At 37.4% G+C, this 24,350-nt stretch overlaps 1 non-coding gene across 1 annotated transcript; it reads right to left on the bottom strand.

Annotated features, from left to right (window-relative positions):
- Nucleotides 1-16,837: 16,837 nt before the first annotated feature.
- On the bottom strand, nt 16,838-16,979 carry LOC116096186. The gene has a single exon (XR_004120884.1). It is a non-coding gene; the product is annotated as a small nucleolar RNA SNORA48 (small nucleolar RNA).
- Between the last annotated feature and the right edge of the window lie 7,371 nt (nt 16,980-24,350).

Genomic DNA, 24,350 nt, shown 5'->3' with positions numbered 1-24,350 from the left:
AACCCAAAAACCAAAAAACAAAAAAACAAAACAGACATGGTATATACTCATTGATAAGTGGATATTAGCCCAAAAGTTCGGAATACCCAATATAGAAATTTACAGAGCACATGAACCTCAATAAGAAAGAAGATCAAAGTGTGGATATGTCAGTGCTTTTTAGAAGGGGGAACAAAATACTCACAGGAATAAATATGGCGACAAACTGTGGAGCAGAGACTGAAGGAAAGGTCATCCAGAGACTGCCCCACCTGGGGATCCTTCCCATATACAGTCACCAAACCCAGACACTATTGCGGATGCCAGAAAGTTCTTGCTGCCAGGAGTCTGATACAGCTGTCTCCTGAGAGGCTCAGCCAGAGCCTGACACATACAGAGGAGGATGCTTGCAGCCAACCATTGGACTGAGTGTGGGGCCTCAGATAGAGGAGTTGGAGAAGGGACTGAAGGAGCTGAGGTAGTTTGCAGCCCCATAGGAAGAACAACAATATCAACCAGCCAGAGCCCCCCGTCCCCGGAGCTTTCAGCGACTAAATCACCCACCATAGAGTACACGTGGAGGGACTCATGGTTCCAGTTGCATATGTGGCAGTGGATAGCCTTGTTGGACATTAGTAGAAAGAGTGGCCTTTGGGCCTGAGGGGGTTTTGATGCTCCAGTGTAGGAAAATGCCAGCGCAGGAAGTGGGAGTGGCACAAAACAGAAAAGGAAAGGATAGCTCAAGAGAATGACTAAGGTTCATGTCTCCCCTCTTCGTCTATATTCGAAACCACTTGAGACTTCTTTATCTGTCAATTTTAAAACATAAAGGTTCATGTCTCCCCTCTTCGTCTATATTCGAAACCATTTGAGATACTTCTTTATCTGTCAATTTTAAAACATAACATTGTTGGCTAGAGCAATCTTGGTTGGCAGTTATTTACTTTCAGTGTTGTAATTATGTCATTCATTGCGTTCCTGAATCTTTGCTTTGCCAGTGAGAAATCTAATGCTATTCTAATATGCTTGTCTTTTAAGCAAGTTGACGTTTTAGCCCAATAGCTTTTAGTATTGTTTATTGGTTTGTATTTTTTGATGTCCTGAACATACTATGTTGTAGAGATATGTGTTTTCTGCCATGTCACTTTAAATTTATAAATTCTCAGATGGTCAGATGTTTAGTCATCCTCTACATTTGAAATTTTCTCCGTTGTATTTTCCTTAAGTATGTATCTTTAACTTTGATTTTTAGCTCAGTGCTTTCTTCTATCAAATAGATACCTAAGTTTTCTCTCTGATTCCCAAAATTTCAAGACATCATGTTACCAAGAACTATACAGGTAAAGAAGCTGCGTTATACTTTCAAGATATATTAGTTATTAATTTCCCTGCTGGATGACTGTGTCCTTGGATTTCACGAGACTACTAGAGTAGTTACTGTAGGGTTCTAAAGCAACAAGGCAGACAAGTGGCTTTAAGTTGACACTGTTTTTGATCTTAGTCTTAGGGCTATTAAACTTCAGGTTTATTTTCAATTGATGAAAGTTGCTTTAGGGTGCCTTGGGTAGAGATACACACATTACTGCCTGAGTCCAGCCCACTGTAAACTGTTTTTAAATTTGTTGTCATCTGGCTTTCCTGCTTTTTTCATCTTGGAGTTGTTGCAGCACAAAACCAAGCTACCTGATTTGTGACTTCTCCCTCTTCTCAGACCTCCAGGGTAACTGAGTTTTAAATAAGAGGCTCCCTCTTAAAGTGGCAGTGAGACACTGTTCTCTGAAATATACAGAAAAACAAAATGGTACTCCTCTGCACAAGAGAAATCTCTGCATTAGCAAAACTCACAAATAGAATCTGTGTTGTGAACACTGTAAACTTGTCTTAGAAATACTATTGACTTTCTTTTTATCATGGTGCCTGGCTTACCTTTGGATGAGGCTGCTATGGAGCTGCATAGCTGAAGCAAATATAGTTTGAGCCTTTCTTTATTCTTATTCTTACTATTGTGTCACTTGTCCCTTCATTACACTTTTAGTTGTTCTACTCCCACATTGTTGACTTTTTAAAACCTTTCCAATTTTCTTTGTTTTAGGTAGAGTCTCCTGTTTCTTATTCTAATTCTTCTTCCCCAAGTCAGACAGAATCACTTTTAAATACACCATGTTTTAGAAAATGGAATGCTTTAAAAAATAATGGCAACTGGTGAGTATACTGCTAGGAACTCCAATGAGGCTGGTTCTGTAGCTATTTCAACTTTATAGATCAGAAAAATAATATGCAAATACTATAAACAAACTGGTTAGTGTTATTCTTCAATCCTATGTGGTCTGATGCTCCTCACTAGCACTCATGTTGCTTCATTTGGGAACAGAATTATCCGTCTGTAGTAATAGCAACTCCAGAGAGTATACTTGGAGTTTTTGTAGGCTTCTAGGAGAATGTGGATTGGGAAGAAGATGCATCTCCCAGAGTTCTTTAATTTTGGATTGAAAGTGAAATTCTTGAATATTCTTGTAAAACAAAGCTTTGCATGATGGGTAACTGGGAAAGCCTTCACAGGAAGATTTGTGTAAAGAAAAATCCTGACGTGTGTCCAAAATATTTCCCCAAAAGATTCTTTCTTAAAATAAAACTGTGAATATATGTGTGGGAATCTCTACATATGTCTAGCTAGCTTTGCAAGATTCTGGCTTTCACAGTGCTAAAACACTGAATTATTCAATACAAAAATATGTTTGATCTGATGAGACTCAGTCAGATCATATAAACACACAAAAATATGTTGTTTTCCAACTATTTATACTTACATTTGTTTTAAATCTTCAAAGTTAGAAGATGCTGGGAGCTATATAAAAGCTCAAGTTTTGTGATTAAACTTAATATCTTTCAAGCCTGAAATCTTAGTTTCCCTTAAAATGTATGGGCCCAGAAACCCCATTAGTATACTAGTCTTAGGAAATTATGTTTATAGTGTCATCAGTACATAAAGATGAGATATTTTGATTATCAACTTCTATCTCAAACTAATTAAATTCCAAATAACTCTTCATGTTTACTCTTTTCTGATTCTAAACCTAAGAGAATATATAGAACAAACCAAGACTTCAGAAACAAACAAAATTCTCACTGTAGAGCGCGTTAGCATTCCTTCTAGGCTCTGCCCCACAGTTACCTGGCAATAGCTAGGTATGTCCGACTCACTATAAAAGGAGCTGTTTACCCTTTCCTCACTCTCTTATTCTCCTACTCTCTTACTACCTCACCCTTTCTATTCCTTCTCTCCCCATTCCCCTCCCCACTTTCTCTCCACACATTCATGGCTGGCCTTGTCCCTCCTCTCCCCCCTCTCTCTTTCTCTCTCTTTCTGCCTTTCTCTGTCTCTATTCCCACCTCAACTCCCCCCATGCTATAAATAAATTCTTTCATATTATATCCATCGTATAGCTGGCAACTTGGAGGGAAGGGATGCCTCAACATGGCCTTGCAGGGGCAACCCTTCCACCTCACCATATTGTGCCTCTACTAAATATATCATGGTTCACTTTTTCTTTCTTTCTTTCTTCCTTTCTTTCTTTCTTTCTTTCTTTCTTTCTTTCTTTTTATAAAACACAATAGAACAATGCTGCCGGGTAAGTGGAAATGTCTCTAGATGTTAAACCACAGCTAAATATATTATTAGATTTTCTATCTTTTATTTTTATTACTATTTAGAACTCCTTCATTCATCATCAGGTTTTATTGAGGATCCTATTATCATTACACATTTGATGAATGGCTTTTGCAGTGGTTTGAATAGGTTTGGCTCCCCATAGACTCATGTAGTTGAATGCTTGTCCCACAGGGAGTGACACTGCTAGGAGGCATGTCCTTGTTGAAATAGGTTTGGCCTTGTTAGAGGAAGTGTGTCACTGTGGGGGCGGGCTTTGAGGATTCCTTGTGCTCAAGCACTGATCCCTATAGAATATAGTCTTTTCCTGGCTGGCTTTGGATCAAGATGCAGAACTGTTGGCTCCATGTCCAGCCTGTGTCTGCCTGGATGCTGAAATGCTTCCTTCTATAATGATAATGACCTGAACCTCTGAAACTGTAAGCCAGTCCCAACTAAAAGTTGTCCTTTAAAAAAATTACAGAAGCAGAAGGGGTTTGCAACCCCATAGGAAGAACAATATCAACCAACCAAACCTCCCAGAACTCCCAGGAACTAAACCACCAACTTAAGAGTGCACATGGAGAGAACGATGGCTCCAGCTGCATATGTAGCAGAGGATGGCCTTGTAGGACATCAGTAGGAGGAGTGGCCTTTGGGCCTGAAGGGATTCGATGCTCCATTGTAGGAGAATGCCAGCATAGGAAGGTGGGAGTGAGTTGGGGGGAGCACCCTCATAGAGTCAGGGGTGGGGGAAGATAGGGCATTTGGGTGTGTATGTGTGTGTGTGTGTTACCAGGAAAGGGGATAACATTTGAAGTACAAATAAAGAAAATATCCAATAAAAGAAAAGAAAAAAAAAAGAGTTACCTTGGTCATGGTTGTCCCTTCACAACAATGAAACCCTAACTAAGACAGCTTGTCCATAACTATATTCTTTCTTCTGCATTTACAGTCTCTCCTAATTAAAGAATCCAAGGAGATTACCTATACATTAGGGTAGATGATGCTTCTGGCTGCTAAATCCTTAGGAAACATCATCTGTATAATTCCCTAAGCTCTCATAAGTTTGCAACCGTGAATCTCCAAAATGCTGACATGTGATTAAATCGTGGTAGAGATATTAGAGACTATCTAGAAAAAAATTTGGCTACAGTTACAAATTTGTCTGGAAGAGCACTAATAATCAATAGGACTAGACCAAAGTCAATAAAAATTTTGATAGATGAACAAAAAAATAAAACCCTCTTTCTGATTCTATAATAACCTCTGGTCATCATTTCCCTACAAATATCTATCCTTGAAAAGGGAAAATTACAGAGTCTTGAAAATGCAAGATATTGAAGATTATTTCTGAGTTACAGGATGTGAGCAAAAGGTGAATATTATGAGATATTATTTCTCATCATAATTTTTTATCATCCAAAGCATATTTTCTTCATTTACTTGAATACAAATTCAGCTATATCAATTTCTTTACATTGTGTAAGGTAGAAGAGCCAAATTAAAGATGTTGATTCATTCAGCAAACAGATTAGAGTTTAACATGGTGTGAGGTGGTAGAATTAAACCATTGTGCAAAAGAATTGAGGCCTAAATAGCTGAGAGTCTCCTGGAATTAGTCTGAGATAGGGGTAGACAACCAGAATATCTCATCTTTATACTATAACCATACTTTCCTAAGACTATTATAGAAATGGAGTTTCTGGGTCTATACATTTTAAGGGGAACTAACATTTCAAGACTGAAGAATGTTATCTTTAATCATAAAGCCATAGTTTGTATATTGACACCCTGTGTCTTATTGCCTTAGAGATTTTTTAAACAAAAATGATGCTAATACAGTATAGCTCAGTGGTAGAGTGTCTGACCAGAATGTTTGTGTGGGTGTGTGCTATGTGTGTGTGTGTGTGTGTGTGTGTGTGTGTGTGAGTGTGTGTGAGAGATGTGAGAGAGAGAGAGAGAGAGAGAGAGAAAGAGAAAGAGAGAGAGAGAAACTTTTACCTTCCTTGTGATAGTTTGAATAAGACATGTCCCCTGTAGATATTTAATCAACGGGTTCCTGGTTGATATCACTGCTGGGGAAGTTATAAAACCTATAGAAGGAGGAGCATTGTTGTAAGAAGTATGTCACTCTGAGTGGAATTTGACAGTTAATAACCTCACCTCACTTCTAGGTCACTCTCTTTACCTCTTGCATGGGGATAAAAATATGATCTCTCACTTTCCTGTTCCTGTTTCCTGTTATCATGTCTCTTCTACCACTATGGACTTACCCTCTGGAACTAACTCATTCCAAAACTAATTTCTTTCATAAGTACATGTTTGTTTGTTTTTTTGTCACAACAACAAAAGAATAACTAAGGTACTTTTGAACCTTATAATATAGTAAAAGTGCAAAACTGAATATTTTCAAAAGTAATTCAAGAAAACTATGGTATATGTTAATGTCTATAAAAAGAAGTTTAATTTTAGGAGAGAAACAGATTTATTTTTAGTAAAACCATTTAATAAGAGATATTAATAATGATTATGGATTCACAAAGAGAACAGGAGAAAACTATTCACAAAAGAGAAAATAATGTATAAATTCCAAAGATGGGAATATACTCATAAGAGTTTATGAAGAGATTATATCTAGAATATAGTAAACCCAATAAGGGAGACAGTCCAATACAAAGTTGGGATCAGATAATTTAATATCTCGCATATCTTGGTAAATACTTTTAATTTTATTCTAAGTGAAATTAAAATAACTTTTAAAAATTATTTTTTCCTCTAATATAAATAGATTTCCTTGTATCAAAAATATATTTTTTCTCACATAATGTAGTCTATTACACTCTTCCCTTCCATTACTACTACCTGCACCCCCTCTCATCTGAACTGACTACCTTTCTGTCTCTCCTTAAAAAAGAACAGACTTCTAATGGATAATAATAAAAATACAATGATATAAAGCAAAATCTATCATATGTAAGTTGGATAGGATAAGGAAAAGAGTGTAAGAGAAGGTACCCACTTTGTTAGCACATTCTGAATTCTATAAAAATACTACTGTTAATTGTGAGATCCTTGTTCTCCTGGTGTCCCTTATCCCTCCTGGCCTTTATATTCATTCTGCCTTCTATTCAATGAGGTTTCCAGAGCTCTACTGGGATGAATTTGATAGAGACTCCACACTTAGAGCTGAGTATGTGTGCATAAAGTCTGGCAGTGGGTCTCTATATTTGTTGGCATCTGCTGCAGAAAGAAGCTTTTCTGAAGATGGCTGAATAAAGCACCAGTCAAGAAGTTTCACAGAATGTCATTAATTTTGTCACTCTGCTTTAGTTTTGTTTTAAAATCAGTTCTACTTTGTTTTACCACAGGTCCAAAGACTAATCTCAGGTTCTTAGTCACCCAGACTGTGTCCGGTATTTGTTCCATCTTGTGAAGTGGGCCTTAAGTCATATTGTCAATTGGTAAGCTACTTCTACCACCTTTGTTCCACTAGTAACCTAGTATATCTTGCAGGCAAGAAACCAGTGTAGATCAAAGATTTTGTATCTTGGTTGGTGTTTGTGTTTGTCTTTGGTTTTTCTTTCTTTTATTCTCTTGGTAGTGTGCAGAATATATTCCTGTACCAAAGATACTACAAAATATGCATCAGTTTACTGTCAAGTTGAGGAGAACCAACTTATTGTCTTGTCAACCGTCTGGGTTGTCTGCAGATTCTCATGGGATTCCATTGGTCAACAACTAAATCATATGTAACTCAATTTCAATACTGGAAGCTTTGTTTGGTGATAAGACATGGCTAGCTGGGACTCTGTCTCCACCAGTATTTGGCATATTCAGTTATGTTTCCTTCATAAATGAATGTATTTTAGAAAGTTTGTATTGTATTAGGTTTTCCCACTATACTTCAAATGCCACATAATTTTAGCTCTGTCTCTCTGTCTCTCTGCCTCTCTTCCCCTGTCTCTGTCTCTATCTCTCTGTCTGTCTCTGTGTGTATGTGTCTCTGGTCTCTGTCTCTGTCTCCATCTCTCTCTATCTATCTATCTATCTCCATCTCTCTATCTCTATCTCTCCCTCTCTCCCTCCCTTTGTTCAATCCCTCTCTTAGTCAGGGTTTCTATTCCTGCACAAACATCGTGACCAAGAAGCAAGTTGGGGAGGAAAGGGTTTATTCAGATTACTTCCACATTGCTGTTGATCACCAGAGGAAGTCAGGAGTGGAACTCAAGCAGGTTAGGAAGCAGGAGCTGACGCAGAGGCCATGGAGAGATGTTCCTTAATGGCTTGCTTCCCCTGGCTTGTTCAGCCTGCTCTCTTAGAGAACCCAAGACTTCCATCCCAGGGATGGCACCACCCACAAGGGACCCTTCCCCCTTGATCACTAATTGAGAAAATGCCCCACAGCTGGATCTCATGGAGGCACTTCCCCAACTGAAGCTCCCTTCTGTGATAACTCCAGCCTGTGTCAAGTTGACACACAAAACCAGCCAGTACAATCCCCCCTGGCTACATGACCTTCACATTCTAGCCATAACCCCATACTTTCATTATTATTTATTTTATTTTTGTTTCCTAACAAAATTTGTTTCCTCTAGATCCTTACTCTAAATCTACTCTTTGTATCTCTAATGGATCATACATAGCTGGTTATCATTGACATATATTTGATACCATACCATATTTTTGTTTCTGGATCAGGAATACCTCACTCTGGATAATTTTTTTGTTCTGTCCATTTACTTGTAAATTTCATGATGTCACATTTTTAATGGCTTAGTAGTACTCTATTGTATACATGTCCCATATTATCTGTTCTTTTCTTATGGAATCTCTAGTTTGTTTCCAGTTTCTGGCTGTTGTGACTAAATTAGCAGTGAGCATGGTTGAGGAAATGTCTTAGTGGTAGGGTAATGAAACTTTTGGGTATGTGCCCATGAGTAGTATAGCTGGATCTTGAGATAGATTGATTCCCAACCATCTGAGGAACCTCTACTCTTATTTTCACAGTGGCTGTATGAATTTTTTTCCCAGCAGCAATTCATGAATGTTCTCCTTATTTTACATCATCACCAGCACTGTGTTATTGATCTTAGCCATTCTGACAAGTAAAATATGGAATTTCAGAACAGTTTTGATTTGCATTTTCATGATGGCTAAGAATGCTGAACATTTCTTTGTTTCTTAGCCAACTGAGCTTCCTCTATTGCGATTTCTCTGTTTAGATCTGTTTAATTAGATAGCTCATTTTTTGATATCCAGTTTCTTGAGTTCTTGATGTATTTTGTATATTAGTCCTCTATCAATTGTGGAGTTGGTAAAACCCTTTTCCCATTCTGTGGTCTGTGGACTTATTTGAATGATAGTGTCCTTTGTCTTACAGAAGCTTTTCAGTTCCATGAGGTCCCATTTATTGTTGATCTTAGTTCCTGCACTACTGGTGTCCTGTTCAGAATCTCTTTCTGTGCCAATGAGTTCAAGATTATTTCCCACTTTCTCTTCTATCATGTTCAGTGTATACAGTTTTATATTGAAATCTCCAATCCATTTGAGGTTGAGTTTTGTGCAGGGTGATAAGTATGAATCTATTTACATTTCCCTACATGCACCGTCCAGTTTGATCTGCACCATTTGTTGAAAGTGCTGTCTTTTCCCAATGTGCATTTCTGGCCTCTTTATAAAAAATCATGCATACATAGTAGTGTGGATTTATGTCTGGGTCTTCAATTCTATTCCATTCATTATTGTGCTATACCATAGCTCTTTATTACAATTTGAGGTCATTAACAAGGCTACCTCCAGCAGTATTTTTGTATTCAGATTTGGTTTTAACTAGCTTTTTTTTTTTCCCACATGAAGCAGAAAATTTTCTTTTAATGATCTGTAAAGAGGGGACTGGAGAAATGGCTCAGTGGTTAAGAACACTGACTCTTCTTCCAGAGGTCCTGAGTTCAATTACCAGCAACCACATGGTGGCTCATAACTGTTTGGAATGGAATATGATGCCCTCTTCTGGAGTGTCTGAAGACAGCTACAGCGTACTCATATACATAAAATAAATAACTAAATCATTAAAAAAATCTGTTAAGAATCATGTTGGAATTTTGATAGAGACTGCTTTTAATCTGTAGATTGCTTTTGGTAGGATGGATATTTTAACTCTACTAATTCTACCAATAAATATATATGGGACATCTTTCTATCATCTGACATCTTCATTTATTTCTTCTTATCTTAAAGATTTTTTAATATTTTTTATTTTTATTTTATGTGTATGAGTGTGTACACTGTAGCTGTACAGATGGCCATGAGCCATCATGTGTGTGGCTGCTAAGAATTGAAGTCAGGACCTCTGCTGGCCCGGCTCTCTCTGGCCCCTGCTCGCTCTGGCATAATACACTGTAGCTGTCTTCAGATGCACCAGAAGGGGGTGTCAGATCTCATTACGGGTGGTTGTGAGCCACCATGTGTTTGCTGGGATCCAAACTCAGGACCTTTGGAAGAGTAGTCAGTGCTCTTACCAGCTAAGCCATCTCACCAGCCTTCTTTTTTTTTTTTTTTAATTAGATGTTTTCTTTATTTACAATACCTACTTTCCCAGGTTCCCCTCCAAAAGAAAAAAGAAAAAGCAAATAAAATAAGAAAAAAACAAAAACAAAAACTAAAACAATCCCCTGTTCCCTCTCCCCTCCCTCTGCTTACCACCCCACCCTCTCCCACTTCCTGACCCTGGCATTCCTGTACACTGGGACATATAACCTTCACAGGGCCAAGGTCCTCTCCTCCCATTGATGACTGATTTGACCATCCTCTGCTATATACATGCTGCTGGAGCCATGAGTTCCCCCATGTGTACTCTTTGGTTGGAATTTTAGTCCCTGGGAGCTCTGAGGTAAACTACTTCACTGAAAATATACAAAAGATAGCAGCTCTATTTAGGAGTAGCTACTGATGATTTTGGAATTAAGACTAGACATGGAATACACCAACAAGAAATCTGTATTTTCCTGTGTCTAAAAAATACAAACAACTCTCATTTGAATAATCAATGTTTTGTTTCTCATATTGTGCTATAATGTCTCATTTCATCATGGATGGCAATTGCTATTAATTAGCTTTGGGTTATAATGTTGAATATTGTAAATTATTTTCAACTTAAACATAATGCATTCAAAACTATTAAATGTGAGGATCTCAAGTTTTAATATTTAGCCCAATTAATAGCTAAGTCTGTTTTGACAAATAGCTGGTTTTGCATGTGGTCAGAGGCTTATGAACTGCATGTTTCAGAGGTGTTACCATACTGTAGAAAGTATAATTTGTAATGGTTGTTAGCTGTTACATAAGAAACACTCCATAAATAAGTTGGGTTTTTTTTATAAATGACAAATTTCTCACCAGCCTTCTTAAAGATTTTATTATACAAGTCTTTCATTTGATTGGTTACAGTTACCACAAGATATTTCATTTTTTGAAACTATTTTGAAAGGTGTTTTATCTCTTATTTTCTTCTTAGTCTGCTTGTCAGTTTTATATTAGAAAGGAGGCCAACTTTTCATGTTAATTTTTTTAATCTAGCTATGTTGCTGAATAGTTTATCAGCTGTAGAAGTTTCCTGTTGATGTTTTAACTAATTTATATATAAAATAGTATCATCTACAAATAAAGAAATTTTGACTCCTAACTTCCCTATTTGTACCACTGTGATGACCTTATTGCTTTAGACAAGACTTTAAATACTAAATTGAGTGGGTGTCTTAGGGTTTTTATTGCTGTGAAGAGACACCATGACCATAACAACTCTTATAATGAAAAGTATTTAATTGATATTGGCTTACAGTTAAGATATTTAGTCTATTATAGACATGGCAAGAAGCATGGTAGCACACAGGCAGACATGATTTTGGAAATGTAGCTGAGAGTTCTACATCTGGATTCGTAGGCTGAAGAATGAAAGAGTAAACCACTTGGCCTAGCTTGGGCTTCTGAAACCTTGAAGCCCACACTCTGTGACACACTTCTTCCAACAAGGCTGTGCCTACTCTAATAAGGCCAATCTTCCAGTAATACCACTCCCTATGAGTTTATGGGGCATATTTTGTTTCAACCACCATAGTAGGTATGGAAAGAGTGGATGACCTTGACTTGTTCCTGATCTTATTGGAAATGCTTTGAGTTTCTCTACATCTGGGTTGATGTTGACTATGGAATTGATATCAATGCCCTTCATTATTTTGAGGTATGTCCCTTATATTCTTAGTCTTTCTAGGACTTTTGTTATGAAAAGATGCTGTATATTGCCAAAGGCCTTTTCCTTGTCTAATGAGATAATATGTCTTTAATATTTTAGTTTGTTTATAGGTGGATCACATTTATCAATTAACATATGTTAAACTGATATGATAATTAATATACATCAAACTGATATGATAATTAACATATGTTAAACTGATAAACTATTACTGCATCTCTGAGATAAAGCCTATTTGATCATGGTGGATAATCATTTTGTTGTGTTCTTGAATTAAATTTGTAATTATGTTATTGAGAAAATTTGAATCTATATACATAAGGGATATTGATCTATAATTTTCCTTCTTCGTTAGGTCTTTGTGGAGTTAACATATCAATATAATTTTGGCCTTGTAATAAGAATTAGACAATATTCCTTCAGTTTCTCTTTTGTAGAGAAATTTGAGGACTATGGGTACTTATTCATATTTGGAGGTCTATTACAACTCTGTGCTGAATCTATCTGGCCATGGGTGTTATGCTTTATGGGAGGTAGGGTTAGTGGTATACTTTTAATTACTGCATCTATTTCACAAGTGGTTATATGTTTCTAAAATTGCTTATCTGATCTTGATTTAACTGTAGTCTGGCATATGAATCAAGGTACTTTAGGTTTTCATGTTTAGCAGATTAAGGCTAGTATGGTTACTCAGGTTCCCAGAGAGAAATTGTTTCTAGTAATCTTGGGATGGTAAAAGGGAATGAGTATCATCTAGAAGTCCTATCTGAGAGTCTACAGGCAGGAAATCTATGTCTCCTCCTAAGTTCCATGGAATCATCAGAGGGTGGGAGTAGAAGCACCTACAAACACTTTGCTATAAGGCATGACTGAGACTGAAAAAATCCTGTAGGATGAAAAACAGCTTACTTGGGCCCCAGCCCAGTGTGAATACTAGATGTTCCAAGTAGAAATTGTTTCTAGGAATCAATGACTGACACAAAAGAATGGGAATGGGTTAGGGAGTGATGAGAGAGTCACAGGAAAAAGAAAAGCTAGGTTTACATCTAGGTTCTGGTGAGACAGCAGAGAATAGAGACCTAACTATCACTCTGTCTCTGTCTCTTTCTCATTTATCTATCTATCTATCTATCTATCTATCTATCTATCTATCTATCTATCTATCTATCTACAGCTAAATTTTGAGTCGGTAAATGATATTGTCATATTTGCATGCATTTATAAATGTAATTCTTGCCACTCTTTGCAAAATATTGTACATAAACACACACACACACACACACACACACTCATACTCACACACACAAGTCTGGAACTAAGCTGGAGCTCTATTAATAAAATTAATTCTTACGTTAGAGCAGATGAGAGTTGGTGGTGAATATGAATATTTAGCACATGTTGATAGTTTTAAACTAGATATAGAAGGAAAGGTCAAGAGGACTAGGTGATTGATGTGCAGCATAAGAAAACATTAAGAATGGCCTAGGAACACATTGTATGACATGGGTGTAACCTAGGTGATGAAAAAGAGCCATAGCAAAATAAAGACAATTAAAAACTTTCTGTGTTCCCATTGATGTCTGAAAAAGCCATCCTCTGCTACATATGCAACTGGATCCATGAGTCCCTTCATGTGTACTCTTTGGTTGGTGGTTGAGTCCCTGAGAGCTCTGAGGGTACTAGTTAGTTCATATTGTTGTTTGTCCTAAGGAGCTGTAAACCCTTCAGCTCCTTGGGTCCTTTCTCTAGCTCCTTCATTGGGGACTCTGTGCTCAGTCCAATGGTTGGCTGAGAGCATCCACCTCTGTATTTGTCAGGCAGAGGAAAGGCCCTTGGTCCTGAGAAGGCTGGATGCCCCAGTGTATGGGGAAGGCCAGGTCAGGAAAATGGGAGTGGGTAGGTTGGAGAGCAGGGGGAGGGGAAACCAGGAAAGGGTATAACATTTGAAATGCAAATAAAGAAAATATCTAATAAAAACTACATGCAAAAATATAAATAAACAACAACAACAAAAACTTTCTATAATTCAAAGGTCAGATTTCATTTTAATGTCAAAGCAAAGTACATCTTATTTAAGGAGAGTGTTCAGAACAAGTTACAGGTGGAGCCCAACTCCCCCATTTGACAAGTAAAGGAATTAACACAATGAACTCTTCTAGCTTATATGTTAATGTTGTTCCGTGTAAGGATGCTTTATCTCCCAAATTGGACCATAAACTTCCAAGCAGCATTACTTGTTTTATAGACACGTCTTCCTAATAGCATCTGATATAGAGACTGAGAACATAAAAAAATTCAATAAATGGTGTTCCAAATTAAAATGAATCGAACTTCTCTTTCTTTTGTCAGACAAAACAAAGGAGATACTATGCTTTCTGATAATGATGGTGAAGTGAGTATTCATCCTTCTGGGCTGGTTTAATCATTTAAAAATCTCATGTTAGCATTTATTGCACTATGGTAGTAATTTACTAGCCCCCACTGACTATATCTCACTCTTGTGGCTAAAGTTGATGCAGAGCTTTGTACCTCTTTCTTTGCTTTCCAAAACAACCTGCATTTTCTTTGTATTTACTACTCCAGTAATCCAGCGTCATAATAGACTACCTCAGCTATGTCCTATCCCTCATGACCACATCTCTCTTTGTCTTTATAGGGATATATGTCTCCTCTTTGTTGTAGCTAATGGTAGATCTCCAATCCACCATGTTACACAGTCATTGTGAATAACCACATCTTCATATGCATTGCCCTTGAGAACCTAGATTGGTGCCTTCCTGGTAGCAACCACAGCAATCACTGAATTTTTGCCTGGCTTTGCAGGTATGATGTCAAAGTCATCCTCCTTCCTACCTGTGAATCACAGGCCACGCTTGTCAGCTCAGACACTACTGTCTGTGTGATTCTGAGTCTAATTCTCATCATGTTCACCTTGTCTCTGCTCATCCCCTTCACCCTTATTTCTTGCTGCCACATTGTGGTTGCTATATGCTGAGGATCTGCTGTGCAGAGGTCAGGCTCAAAGCTTTCTCGACCTAAGAAACCCACCTACATCTTGTCAACCAGTCATGTGGACTAGAAACCTCAGTAAAGGAATCTCAGAAAAGAATATTTCTCAATGTTGTGAATTAAGTTCTCTCATGTTAACCCCTCCAACTTATACCTTAAAAGATAAACATATAAAAATGCTTTGAGAAGAAATAGATATTTATTTTAATATCTTAAGGTTTATATAACCAAGTTTGTTATTGACTTATAAAATAACAAAGTGGAAATCATGTTATATTTTAGAGAGGTAACTTAAATGTATTATTTCTAATGCCAACAAGTATATAAAATAGAACATCTTTCCATCCTTCCTTAAAAGCATGTTAAATTTTTACAACACCGTTTATTTAAGTAGCAAATTACAAGAAACAATTTTGAGAGGTTTTTAATACAATAATTATAGGACATTTTAAGCATGAGATTGATTTTATTTTACTAAATGGGAAATGTACTAGTATTCCAAGTGATAGAAAGCAAAATTGCATGAGGAACAATTGCTATTTCAATGTTTTCTATGTGAGATACTATGACTCAGGTTTAAAGTATTAGATGTTATTGACTAAAAAAAGTATGACTTCTTAATTGGAAGGTATTCTGCTGAAGCAAGGAACCCTCCAAAATTGCAGACAGATAAGAGCTGAATTTCATGTCCCTCTGGGCCTTGACACTGTATGTCTTTTTAGTATAAATTTATAAGACATCATTTTAAAACTTACTGCTTTTTATGAGTTTTACATCATGTACCCCAGACATGCTCATCTCCCTGTCCCCTCATATCTACCCTTCACTCTTGCAACTCCTTCCCCAAATTAAAAACATACAAGCGACCTCCACCACTACCAACAACAAAACAAAGCATAGAAAACATCCCATCATGGAAGCTGTCAGAGTGTACACTACAGTATATCACTCTGTCCAGATATCTTCACTTACAAATATTCATTGCAAAGAGTCTGGTTCAAGATCTTTGTCTTCTATAATACCATCAATATTGGATCTTCATCAGGATTTCTTCCAGTTATCCTGTTATTGACCTGTGTCATAGAGATCCTGGGTGAGAAAGAGAAATGGCATGGCTTGAACATTATCAAGGGAGATGGAACTAGAGACTCAGGAGGAGCCTGTTGTGAGTGCCCATTCCTGACACCTGGGGCCATAATAAGGTGCCAACCCAAGCTGCTACTCAGTGTCAGGGGTCAGGATCAATGCCCACAGTTTATATTACCACTAGAGGATGTGGGGATTTCCTTGGTTGGGGCAGCTGCTAGGGACCACCTGGAAGTCTAGGTGGCTCTGCCCCTCACTAAAGACAGGGCTTCTAGAGAGCTGCTCACCTGTGGCAGTACTCCAGAAAGCAGGCTTTGTGCCTCATCCAAGCAGCAGAGTAGAGCTGGTTCTGATGGTGGGGTTGTTGTGTGAACCAACCACAGGACATGAGTGTAGGAGAGCTGACCACACCATTCATCTGCTATAGGATGGCACAAACACAGAGGGGATGCTCCCTCCCATCCCCAACTCTTACCACCTCTGTCAGTTGGGAGTGGTACCCACAGGGCCATGAGCTCAGGAGAGCTAGCCCTGGAGTAGTGCACACCTTGGTGGTACAGATAAGGGAGAGCCAGTGGGCTGACCTGCTCAGCTATCACCCAGGTCTAGATCCAGGGCTCTGATTTTGACCCACCTCAAAATCTGTATCATCTGTAAACAGTTGGAATTTGAGAAAGGGTAGTTCTGCTCTTCTAAAGCTGCAGGATCTCCATGACACCCCATGTGACATGTTGGCAAACAGGTATCTCTGGCCTACCTGGACATTGCAGTGGATGGCAGGTCTATGGATGGCATCACAGGCCACAGGACTCTGTCTTCCTCCTCCTGTGCCACCAGCCTGGATTTTCTTTGCTTTGAACTGATTTTTATGAATCCTAGGCATAAAACACTTTTCATCACTAAGACAAGCATCAAGCTAGGATGAACAAAGGACTGCCAATTGCTCTGGCCCTGACTGATCTAAGAAAAACACCAACAAGGTGTCTGTTTGTCCATTGCCAGGGAGCAATTATACATTATTATGGTGTATGAGGAGGTCAGACAACAACTTGCAGTAGTCAGTTCTCTTCTTCTACCATGAACCTTAGAGATTAAATTTAGGTTATTTATTAGGCTCAGCAGCAGGATTCTTTACCTACAAGCTGTGTTATCAATCCTGGATTCTATGTCTTCATTAGAAGACAAGACAATACTTTTTCAGTCACTGTACCCTACTACTAACTTCTAAAGTTCTTCTAAAAGTATGAGAAAATACAGCTCAGGAAGAATGTCTTCAAAAATTAGCAAACATTTCGTGTGCAGTTAGAGTATAGAAAATACACTATTCATTCTTCTAAATAGGTTGGAGGAACAAAGAAAATAGAAAATTATTTACAGTCACTCAATGAGGCTTCCCTGGGTTTTAAAGTCATATAGGCATAAATTTGAATCTTTCTCCCATAATGGTATTAATTTTTATGTTTAAGCTTCAAATTCCTTACTGTAAAATAGGGATTATAAAAATGCCTACCTCGCCATTTTGTCTTGAAACTTAAGTGAAATAATATGTATGAAGTCATGATCATGATTTCTGACACATTGTAGTCATGATAAATATGTGAGCCAAAGCAGAGCATGAGCATCAATTTACCCTTTAATATCCATACTTTTGTATAAGTGGTCATTTGCCTGTGTGTATAGCAACAATGAATATATTATTTAAATTTTATGATAACATACCTACTGAAAAAATTTTTCTTACTATATTTTTCAATTTTTCTCATTCTAGACAAAATTGACATCGTGTATGTATACCTCATTGGTATGGATTTTCTGGCACACATGAAATACTAGATTTGAATTCCAACACCAAAAAATGAAAATCATAAAATGAAATGAAGTGAAAGCAAATGAGTTTCAATATGTTCATCCTAAAAAATAATTGGTCATTTGGATTTGGGGAGGGGAGATCTTTTTATTTTACTTTTTAAATTTACTGTTTGAGAATTTTATATGTTAATGTACAAAATGGTCTGTTAATCAAAACCACATCACTCACTCCACTCCAATACCTTCAATAACCTTCCCTACTTTTTCCTGCCAAATTAATAGGCTCTTTCTAAACCCACTGAGCCTACTTAGTGCTTCCACTACGTATATAGGAATAGTTCCACTCATGTAGTAGAGTGTGAGCAACCTACAAAGTGGCCTTATCCCTGAAGAAATATGGCTGTCCTTCCCTGAATAGCCATTATCTACCATTAATTCCTCCAGTAGGGACTTTAAGAATCTCTCACTCCATCCATGAAGGAATTACATCTGACTTGATCTTATGTAGATATCTTGTGCACACAGTCATCACTGCAAGTTCATGTGTAACAGTCCTGTTGGTATCACAAACAATGTTTCTGTACAAATATCCACTACCTCTGGCTCCTACAATCTTCCTTTCCTATCTTTCACAATGATTCCTGAGACCCACACTTTCTACTCTCTGTATGCAGACCTATATTAATGGTCATCTACTGTGAAAAGAAGCATCTCTATTGGGAGGATAGGAACTATACTAATTTGGTAGATGCTCACAGGTTTTCAAATTTAAATTGGTCATGGTGTTTGAGGTTAAGTCTAAATTACAGTAAATGGTCACACATCCTGAGAACTACATTGGTAATCTATATTCAAACTTCAAGGTGGTTGAAGTTAAATAAAAAAGACAACAAAAAAAAAAAAAAACGAATGCTATATTTAATAACACATGACTGACCAAGACTATTTTGTTTCAACTTTGATTCTGCCATTGATTCAAGATATACCCTGGTAGACAGAAACCCATTTTGTGCCCTAAGTATTTCTGGACTAATACTTTATTGATCAATAAAATTATTTATTAATCAAAATAAACTACCAGAGACTCTTGTAAGTACACATGGATCAGAAAAACCCATGGGAACTCTGATTTTAAAAATACAGCATAAATAAAATCTACTCTGTTGTGTAAATTTTGTTGTAGTATGGCCAATTTACAAAGTGAACAGATTCTTGCATAAATTTAATTTCTGTTGTTTTCTAATCCTTCTCATTTAACTAAAAGCACTTCTGAGCATACAGGAGATGTACCATTAAATATCCAACAAGACACAGCAAGCAGACAAACTCAAATACCATAGATGAAGGTGGGGACCAATGTGATTCCTGAAATGAAAGGGGAGTGGAATAAAACTGCCAGCCTAATACTTATTGGAGTTTGATCATTTTCATTAGGCTCTAAGAGGAGGTTGAGAAGAACAAGCAAGAATATGTGCCTTTTACTGACAGAGAGAAATTTATTGGGGAGTTGTAGAGACCTTTTTAGCTGTGAGAGAAAATTAAACAGGTAAACTAATGTCCTTCCTTTTGATTACATCTGGGAGACATTAAGCAGGATTCTCTTTAGAGTGCGACACATGTTACATCTGGAAGCAGAGAGAAAGCTGTGGGGATGTTTTTGACATGAAGCCGAGACTCTCAGTGAGCAACATTTATAAGAGATAATAAAAAAATCCACTTTATCAGATAGAGATGTGTGTGATAGCAATATTTGCATTCAATATTTCCTATATTACTAAGTGACTATGTTTGCTGGGTCCTCACTAGTCAATCATTGTGAACTCCCTTTTGCTGGGGAAACTTGTTTAGATTTCATGTCTGTGTAAAACACTTTATGACTTACAGCTGATAACAGGCAATACTACTTTTCTGTATTTATACTATCTCCTCATAGGGTGGGCCCAAATCATCAAGAAAACTTAGGAGGTTGGCCTGTCCTATTAAAATCAATGACAATAATGAACGAGGCTCATACAGTGCACTGGGAATAGCTGAGTTAAGAAAAGGCATGTTAGACCTATAACTACAAGATATTTTGACTCTTAAAGATTATAACATAACTACATCATTGCCCTTTTCTTTTCCTTATGTCAAACATTTCTATATACCTCTCCTTGCTCTTTCAAATTTATGGCACTTTTTTTCACTAATTATGGTTGTTGGTGATGTTTGTGGTATTGGTTGTAGTGTTGGTGATGGTGGTGGTGTGTGTTACTAAATACCTAATAAGGCCTGTCCAGTCTGTACAATGCTACTTGTACATATGTTTTCAGCATGGATTGTTTGGAATTCGATAATCAGTTAGTGGGTTCTTGTTCAGGAAAGACTGTCCCTGTCTCCTGTTCTCAGTATTCCTTAGCTGCCTGTAGTTCCATCTTTATTGTTGCTGGGCTTTCCTCTGCATACATCAACATGTTTGTTATTGCTGTGGTTGTTGTACTTGTTAAGCTAATGTTTAGGCAGCCATGTTGGTGAGACATCAAGGACATGACATAGCTTTTGCCATTTCTAGGAGAGACAGAGTCTCACAGCAAAGTTCCAGTTTCTCTGGCCCTTACAAGCTTTCCCTCCCCCACTTTCACAATAATTCCTGAGCTTTGGGTGAAGGACTTACGTTGTAGACATGTTCACTAGAACTGGGTTTCTTGCCTCTATATTTTGTTTGGTTATGGCATTCTGTAGTGGATTTCATCTAATTCAAAGAGAAGTTTATATGATGAAAGGTGAGGACTGCATTTCAGTGAGCATAAGGGTAAACATTTAGTAAATAGTTAAGGAGTATGCTGGTTTAGTATAGTAGCGATTTTAGATTCTTCTCCAATATGCATTGCCTTACTTGTCCTGGGTAGCAAGTGATTTCTCTCCCATTGAGCAGGTTTTAAGTACCTGCAAAGGTCACTATTTCATTTTTCTTTATAGCTGAATAGCATTCCATAGTATGTATGTACCACATTTTCTTTAACCATTTGTCAGTTGAAGGACATGTAGGTTGTTTCTCTTCCTAGCTATTGTGAGTAAATCAGCAATGAACATGGCTGAGCAACTGTCCATGTAGTATAATATTGATAAATCATTTTAATATAAACTGGTGTTAAACAGATTAAATATAAAAACAAAATAATTGAAAGAACATTTAAAGCACCCTTGAAGGAACTAAAAAAGAAATAAAGAGTAATGGGTGGATATTTGAAGAATTAGGTAACCTGAGTTTGAATGTGCCACATTACATGCTAATAAAAGTTTGAAATTTAAGAAAATGAGTATAGTAGAATGAAGAGAGAAGAATGAGACACAGGTCCAAAAGAATGAAAGAACTGAGTATCTTTAAAGAGGAAGAAGAAGTACCTCAGCTGCTTGTTCACACATTCAGCCATAACCACTAAGCATAAACACAAACTTATGTGCCTATACTAGTAAACACATACCCAGAGAAGGTGACAGAATCTATTATGCATATTTATGGCTATGCCTATATCTATATATTCTATATATGCATTTATATGTATGTCATCTATATCTATATCTATCTCTATTTCTTTATCTATACCTGTACCCATACCCATACCTATTTCCAGTTCCATATCCATATCTGTATCTTTACCTATACCCACACTCATTTCTATATTCATTTACATATACATATATACGTTCTATCTAGTGATATGTAGATATAGATATTGGATTCTCTCATTTTATATAACTATTTATAGAGAGTTAGGTATAGGTATAGATAGCGCATTGTTCTAGGATTTGGGAAACATAAAAGATTGTCTTTATACTCATGAAACTTATCAGGAGGGACATAAAGCATAAAATTAAGTCAAAATTTAAGAAAGAAGGTCAAAAGTATAGCCAGAAAACTCACAAGGCCCTCACCTCTAGATGAAGGGCTGCAAGCAATTAATGGTAGGTGATAAAAATTAATCAGTTGTCTCCAGGGGCAAACCCCATGACAGATGATTTAATCCTAAGTGGTCAACACTAAAAATATATATGCATCTGAGCAACATGGACATAGTAGGTTGTATTTATGTATTTATTCATTTATATATAATATATAAACAATAATGATTATAGAAAATAAGAACAACAACAATATCAACCAACCAGACCCCTCAGAACTCCCAGGAACTAAGCCATTAATAAAGGAGTACACATGGCTCTAGCTGCGTATGTAGCTGAGGATGACCTTAACATGCATCAATGGGAGGAGAGGTCCTTGGTCCTATGAAGGCTCGATTGATGCCCGTGTAGGGGAATCGAGGGTGGGGAGGTGGGAGTGGATGGATGGGTGAAGGAACACCCTCATAGAAGCAGGGGGAGAGAGGATATGATAGGATGTTTCTGGAATGCAGGGGAACCAGGAAAGGGGATAACATTTGAAATTTAAATAAATGAAATATCCAATAAAATATGATAACATGAATTTATGATGGCATGGGAAGGGGACAAAGGAGGAGTTGGAGTCAGGTGAAGGAAAGAATCAATTAAATTTAAGACACACATATGAAAGTAAAAAAAAATAAGTATAAAGAATGGCAAGATATAGGGATTAATTTTGAGTGCAGTGATCAGGAAAGATTTAATAGAGAGCTTGAAATCTAGCTAACAAGGAGAGAATCTATAAATACTTAGGAATATCATATTCCAGAAAAAGGCCCTAGTAGAAAAAGAATGAAAAATATATGATAAAACATGAGGAAGGCCAGTATAACTCCAGACATGTGAATAAAAAAGTGGGTGAGCTCAGGAAAGAACAAGAGACAGAATGTATAGGCAGTCAGAGACCACTGGAGAGGCTTATAGGTTTTATATTGTAAAAGAAGAATAAGAATAAAAAGGAGAGGGAGGAGGAGGAGAGGAAGAGGAAGAAATAGAGGAGGAGTGAGAAGAAATAAGGCTGTAAAGTAGAAGAGATTTTAGTGGTGCAGCGTCATGGCAAGACAGAAACTGTGGCCATACATACCAATTTGGATGACATTGGTAAATAGTTTATGCTTGAAACTGAAACATAGGAATTAGAACTATATAAAAAACAAATTTCACATTATGATTAAAATTGTTATACATGTATAAGAAACCATAAAATCTAGGCACCAAAAGCTCAAGGTAACCCATTTAAAAACAAGCCAGAATGAAAATGAAAATACTCTTTTTTAAGGTATTCTTTTTTAGAATAAAATCTTTATTAATCATTTTATTTATTTAAATTTTCAAATGATATCCCCCTTCCCAGTTACCTCTCCACAAACCCTCCATCGCATCTCCCTTCTCCCCTCTTCCCTTTACCTCTATAAGGGTGCTCCTCCATACTCAACAACTTGGGCCTCACCATTCTAACCTCCCCCTACTCTGGGACATTGAGCCTTCACAGGACCAAAGGCCTCCCTTCCCATTGATATCAGATCGGGCCATCTTCTATTACATGTGTATCTGGAGCCATGGATCCCTCCACATATAATTTTTGGTTGGTGGTTTAGTCCCTGGGAGCTCTGGATGGTCTGGTTAGTTGATATTGTTGTTTTTCCTACGGGGTTGCAATTCCCTTCAGCTCCTTTAATTCTTCTCCTAACTTCTCCATTGAGGTCCCCATGCTGAGTCCAATGGTTGGCTGTGAGTATCTGCATCTGTATTGGTCAGGTGCTGGTAGAACCTCTCAGGGAACAGCCATATCAAGCTCCTGTCAGTAAGTGCTTCTTAGCATCAGCAATAGTGTCAGGGTTTGGTGTCTACAGATGGGATAGATCCCTAGGTGGTGCAGTCTCTAGATAACCTTTCCTTCAGTCTCTGTTCCATTTTTGTCACTGTCTTTTCTTTGGACAGGAACATTTCTAGGTTAAAAATTTTGAGATGCATGGGTGGTCCTATCTCTCAACTGGGAGCTGGGCCTATCTACTGGAGATGGTCTCTACAGGTTGTACAGGGGAGCCTTTGTTGGGTATTTCAGCTAAAGTCATCACTTTTGGGTCTTAGGAGCCTCTTGGTTCCCAGGAGTCTAAGAATTTCTAGTGGCTATCCCCTGTTCCACATTCCCCACTGCTACATGTTTTTTCAATTTTGTGAACCTCTGTACTTCTCTCCTTTCCCTTCTAATACCTGATCCTGTCCCCCCTTTCTACACCCCTCTTCTCTCCCTCCCAAGCCCCTTCCTCCTCTACCACCTGTGATTATTTTGTTCCCCCTTTTATGTAGGATTGAAGCATCCACATTTTAGTCTTCCTTATTCTTAAGCTCCATATAATTTGTGCATTGTATTGTGGGTATTCTGACCTTTTGGGCTAATATTCACTTATCAGTGAGTGAATACGATGTGTGCCTTTTGTGATTGAGTTACCTCACTCAGGATGATTATTTTCTAGATCCATCCATTTGCCTGCAAATTTCATGAAGTCATTTTCTTTAGTAGCTGAGTAGTACTCCATTGGGTAAATGTACCATATTCTCTGTATCTATTCCTCTGTTGAGGGTTTTTCCAGCTTCTGGATATTATAAATAAGGCTGCTATGAACATAGTGGAGCACTATATGTTGG

The sequence above is a fragment of the Mastomys coucha genome, chromosome X (assembly GCF_008632895.1).
Source record: "Mastomys coucha isolate ucsf_1 chromosome X, UCSF_Mcou_1, whole genome shotgun sequence".
Taxonomy (NCBI): Eukaryota; Metazoa; Chordata; class Mammalia; order Rodentia; family Muridae; genus Mastomys; species Mastomys coucha.
This window is presented reverse-complemented; position numbering and strand designations above follow the sequence as displayed.